This window comes from Ammospiza nelsoni, chromosome W (genome assembly GCF_027579445.1).
Source record: "Ammospiza nelsoni isolate bAmmNel1 chromosome W, bAmmNel1.pri, whole genome shotgun sequence".
NCBI lineage: Eukaryota > Metazoa > Chordata > Aves > Passeriformes > Passerellidae > Ammospiza > Ammospiza nelsoni.
In genome coordinates, this window is record NC_080668.1 from 19,357,846 (window position 1) to 19,363,755 (window position 5,910).

The window sequence follows — 5,910 nt, forward strand, 5'->3', positions numbered from 1 at the left end:
CTGGGGACAAACAAGGCAAAGGTGTCTCTGGTGCTGAGCAAAGCTGGATGTGTTTCAGGAATGCAAAGGGCCAAGGCCTGAGCCCCAGTGCCTGGCCAGGCAGATCCTGTCCCTCCCTCCTTGCTCAGGGCTCTTCCCGGGATGGGCACTGGCATGTGGGGATGTGCAATGGCAAGGGCAGGAGCATGGGGCGGCCCCTGCCAGGCTGCTGAGCAGGGACAAGGAGGCAATGAGGCCCCAGGCCTGCAAGGGTCACTTGTCTCCTGCTCCTGCCTCAGGCCCAGTCCCAGCAGCCACGGCCAAAGTGCTGCCCAAGTTGGCTCTGGCAGGGCTGTCTTGCAGCTGCTGCCCATCCCTGTGCCCTGTGCAGCCCAGGCTGTCCCACGGTGTCCCTGCCCTGCGCCTCTGTCCCTGCAGTCTGTTGGCATCCCCCAGCTGCCCCACCTGGCTGGGCCCTTCCTTTGCTGACAGCTCTGCCTCCTGCCTGCCTCTGCCTGCCCACACAAAGCATTGGGCTTATTATCAAAAGGCTTAATTCAATTTTTACTGTGCCTGTGAACTTTCAGCTGAGAAACAAGGCATTCAGGGCCTGCTTTCCCAACAGGAATGGTTGGAAGAGAAGATGAAGACATCTGGCTGAAGAATGCAGTGATAGAAAAATCAAGGACTGAATCTGGGAATTTGGGGTTGGTTTTATGGAAATGGGTAAAATTTAATATACACATAGTGATTGTATATGAGCAATACACTGGTAGAATCACATGTCCACATAAGTAGTTATCACCTGCTGGACCTTAGGCCTGAATAAATGATGCTCTCTTAAACACCAAATTAGTGTTAAGGTGTCTTATTCTGATATTGTGGACATTTGGTGACAGCAGAGGCTCACAGAACCAAGGGTCCAGCTGTGACGCTTGGAACCCCATGGAACAAAGGGTCCATTGTGATGCAGTGAAATTCCATGAAACCAAAAGTCCATTGTATCAGAGCAAGGCCTCATGGAAACAAGGAGACTATTGCTGATGTTGTGGAAGCTCCTGGACCCATGGGGTCATTGTGACAGTGTGGGGCTGCATGGAACCAATGGTCCATTGTGCCACTGCAGAATCTTCTGGAATCCTGGAATCAAGGTGGTCATGTTATGCTATAGAACCTCATGGAACAAAGGATCCATGGTGACACTGTGGAACTCAGATCATTGTTGACAGTGCGAAAGCTCATGGAACCAAGGGTCCATTGTGGCTCTGTAGGGTTTCACAGAACCGAGGAGACCATTTGGACAGTGTGGGGCCATGTGGAGCCAAGGGGCCACTGAGGCACTGAGAAACCTCATGGAACCAATGTCTATTGTGATGCAGTGGAACCTCATGGAACCAAAGGTCCATTGTTACACTACGGCGCCCTGTGGATCCAATGGGACCATGGTGACACTGTGGTGCTCCATGGAACCAAGGGGCCATTCTGATTCTGCTTTGCCTCATGGAACCAGGGGGCCACTACAGCACTGCAGGGCCTTGTGGAACTAAGGCAGCCTTGTGACACTGCAGGTCCCTTGGAACCAAGGGTCTGTTGGGATATTGCAGGGCCTTGTGGAATCACGGAGACCACTATAAACCTTCAGAACCCATTGTAATGAAGGGGCCATTGTTGCATGGTATGGCCTCATCGAGCCAAGTAACCACAGCGACACTGTGGGGCTTCATGGGACAGAGGAGCCATTCTGACTCTGTGGAACCAAGGAGGCCATTGCTGTGCTACGAGACATCATGGAACCAAGGAGGCCACTGTAACACATGGGCCCTCGTGGAACCAAAGGACCATTCTGGCATTGCAGGGCCTCATGGAAACAAGGGCACAATAGTGACATTGTGGAGCTCCAAGGGACCAAGGGGGCATTCTTAAAGTGCAGAACCCAGGAGGCCGTTGTGACACTCTGGGGCATCATGGAATTGAGGGTCCATTGTGACGTAGCACAGCCTTGTGAAACCATGGAGGATATTTTTACACTTGGAGGCCTTGTGAAACCAAAGGGCCATCGTGGCACTTTGCATCCCCATGGAACCAAGGAGTCCACTGGGACACTATAAGGCACTGTTGGGCCAAAGAGCAATTGTGGCACTGTGTGGCACCCTGGAACCAATGAGAAAATTGTGACACTACAGAGCCCCATGGAACTAAGGATTCATGGAACAGTGTGGAACTCGTGGAACCAAAGGTCCATTGGACATTGCAGGGCCTCATGAAATACTGGAGACCATTGTGACACTTCAAGGCCTCATTGAACCAAGGGGCTCTGTAGAACCAAGGAGACCATTTTGACACTGCAATATACTCCAATGAAAACAATGCAGAGAGAATTATTTTGCCCTGCTTTCTTTTCCAGTTTATAGATTGATATCATCAATGTCCAATTGATATTGATCCCCAGAAACTTCTAATGAAGTCAGAAAAGATATGAAAGTCAAGACCCTTCATGGATGACAATCAATAAGACTTTGTCCCCACCTCCTCCGCACCATTTCCCTCATCCAACCACTGGCACTCCTATGGATCAGGAATGGTGTGGCCAGCAGGAGCAGGGCAGGGATTCTTCCCCTGTGCTCAGCACTGCTTGGGCAGCACCTCAAGTGCTGTGTCCACTTCTGGGCTCCCCAGTATAGGAAGGACATGGAGGGGCTGGGGCGTGTCCAGAGAAGGCCAACAAGGCTGGGGAGAAGTCTGGAACAAAAGTCTTGTGAGGAGTGGCTGAGGGAGTTGGGGTTGTTTATCCTGGAGAAGAGGAGGCTCAGGGGAGACAGGGCAGTGTCAGGGCACAGGATGGACTTGATGATCTCCAAGGTCTTTTCCAACCTTGCTCATTCATTGATTCTCTGAAACAACCCGTGCAGCAGTTGCAGGAGGAGCCCTGGGCCTCCTCTTCAGAAGCTCCAGCAGCCCAGGTCCCTCAGTTTCTCCTGCCAGCCCCAAAGCCCATCCTGTCAGTCCTGCAGAGCCTCTGCAGCTCCTCCTCACTGCCAAGAACAGGGAGCCTCAGAGCCAGACACAGCAGCCCAGATGTGCCCCCCTGGCCTGGGGTGCCTCTGGCAAGGAAGCAGCACCAGGCACTGCAGGAGCCTGCAGGCAATTCCTGCAGCACTTGTAGGATGATCCTGCTGCCCAAGGGACATTCCCATGGTGCCAAGTCAGGAACTGCAATGGGGAGTGGGGCCAGAGAGGAAAGGGCAAACAGGGATGCGCTGTTAGCAGGGCAGGGAACAGGGGTGGGCAAGAGGAAGAAATTTATACGAGGGAAAGAGTACAAAAAGCCAAGATGAAGCCAAGGAAATGCTCAGGGCAGTTTGGGGTGGCTGCCAGGCAGCCCTGGCTCTGAGCAACAGCATCTGAAGTGGGACAGGAAACTCCCAGCTGATGGGAACAAACTTTCTGGCTGACTGCAGAAGCCAGGACAAAGCTGAGTGGTTTCCCTTGAGTCCCCCAGCCTTTGCTGGTCCCAAGGGCTGATGGCATTTGTGCTCCCTCAGGTTCATGTCCCCACACCAACAGCATGGGGGTGCTCCCCCTGCTCTGTGCAATGCAAACAGGGGCTGCTGAGGCAGTCCTGCCGTGTGTGTGCCTGCAAGGATGGGGCACCTGTGTGAGCTGGAGGAGAGGCCAGGGCTGCAGAGGGGAGGATGTTGTTGGCAGCTCCATCAGGACGCTCTGGGACGCTGCCCTGCGCTGTGCAGCGCACTGGAGATGGATCAGCCCCTGCTCTGCTGCTCCTTCCCATCTGCCCAAGGGCCCTTGCAGAGCCCCAGCCATGCTGTTTGCCCCCAGCCTGCCATGGCCAGCCTGGGGCTTCTCACAGGGGTTTTCTGTGCTGAGCATTGGCCTGGGTGTGTTCTTGAGAGAGCCTGGGCAAGGAGCCTGGAGCCCCCAGGCCCTGGGCTGAGGCGTCAGCGCTGCCCCAGCAGTGTCCATGGCCTGTCCCTGCTGCAGCCCCGGCACTGCCACCCCCAGGGCTGTGCCTGGACCTGAGAGCACTCAGGCCCTGCAGCAACACCAGGGCCACCAGGGCAGTGGGGCAGGGCCACGGCAGCAGCACTGGAAACACCAAGTGCGGATGCTGCTGGGCACAGCTGCTGGGCCAGCACTGATCTGCCCCCAGCTCTGCACACAGACGTTGCTGCTGCAGCTCCAGAGAAGGCAACAAAAGGGCATCTCTGCAGAAAACTCTGCTGGGAAGTCCTTTATTTCCTTTAAAGTCACCCAGAGTTCAGCCCCTCATTGACACAGTCTGTGGCCACAGGAAATTTGGAGAGAAAAAAAAATGGGAAATGGCACAAACAATGACATTTTTTCTGGACTATATTTAAACATAAAATAAAGGAAAAGAACCTCCACACTTAAGCCAAAAAGAAGTAGCAAAGATGACTTTGATTACAAGTTATTTGCAGATATTGCCCAGCATTTTAATGTTTCTGAAAGCATGCAGTCATCAACCTCCACACTGCAGCCTTGAGCTCCTGGTTCCTCAGGCTGTAGATGAGGGGGTTCAGGGCTGGAGGCACCACCGAGTACAGAACGTACAGGGCCACATCCAGGGAAGGGGAGGAAATATTGGGAGGCTTCAAATAGGCAAATGTGCCTGTGCTGATAAACACGGATAGCACACCCAGGTGAGGGAGGCAGGTGGAAAAGGCTTAGTGCCGTCCCTGCTCAGAGGGGATCCTCAGCACAGCCCTGAAGATATGCACATAGGAGAAAACCATGAACACAAAACAGCCACATACCAAACAGGCACTGACAGCAAGAAGTCCCACTTCCCTGAGTTGGTATTTGGAGCAGGAGAGCTTGAGGATATGTGGGATTTCACAGAAGAACTGGCCCAGGACATTTCCATGGCACAGGGGCAGGGAAAATGTATTGGCTGTGTGCATGAGAGCATAGAGAAAGGTACTGGCCCAGGCAGCTGCTGCCATGTGGGCACAAGCTCTGCTGCCGAAGAGGGTCCCGTAGTGCAGGGGTTTGCAGATGGATACGTAGCGGTCGTAGCACATGATGGTCAGCAGATAAAACTCTGCTCCAATGAAGAACATAAAGAAAAAGAGCTGAGCAGCACATCCTGTGAAGGAGATGTCCCTGGTGTCCCAGAGGGAATTGTGCATGGCTTTGGGGACAGTGGTGCAGATGGAGCCAAGGTTGCTGAGGGCTAGGTTGAGCAGGAAGAAGAACATGGGCGTGTGCAGGTGGTGGCCACAGGCTACGGCACTGATGATGAGGCCGTTGCCCAGGAGGGCAGCCAGGGAGATGCCCAGCAAGAGGCAGAAGTGCAGGAGCTGCAGCTGCCGTGTGTCTGCCAATGCCAGCAGGAGGAAGTGCCTGATGGAGCTGCTGTTGGACATTTGCTGGGGCTGCACATGGGGACCTGTTCATGCAGAAAGGACAGTAAATACTTAGGGGAGGTACCTGTAAACAAAATCAAGGCCATTTCCCATACATCCTCCTCGGTAACACACAGACATTGTCTTTAATGTTTAAGAGTTCTGAGGTTTTCTTTATAAGCTCCCCCCATGTCTCTGCTGGTTGTTTTGGATATAAAAACAAAAGCATGTCTGAGGCCCTCAGGGAGAACAGAGTGAGTTCCCTGGGTCAAGATGATGAATGCAGACTGAGGAGAGATGGTCTGTACTTCTGACCTGTTCAGAGTTTCTTTGGGCTTTAAACTTTCTCAGGTGGAAGGTGACCACCTTCTTATGCTTCCCTTAAAATGCCACCACCTACTGCTGAGAGCAGATGGATCCACCACAGCCCAGCTCCACATTTGTAGCCAAGGACTCACTTTGCTCATTTTACCAACCCAGCAGCATTTTCTGTGTCACAACACCTCTGCCTTTCCCCATCAATCTTATAACTCAGAAATGCTCCAGG

At 53.2% G+C, this 5,910-nt stretch overlaps 1 pseudogene; it reads right to left on the bottom strand.

Moving 5' to 3' along the window:
- Positions 1 to 4,451: 4,451 nt before the first annotated feature.
- On the bottom strand, positions 4,452 to 5,384 carry LOC132086221 (olfactory receptor 14I1-like; annotated as a pseudogene).
- Positions 5,385 to 5,910: the final 526 nt, after the last annotated feature.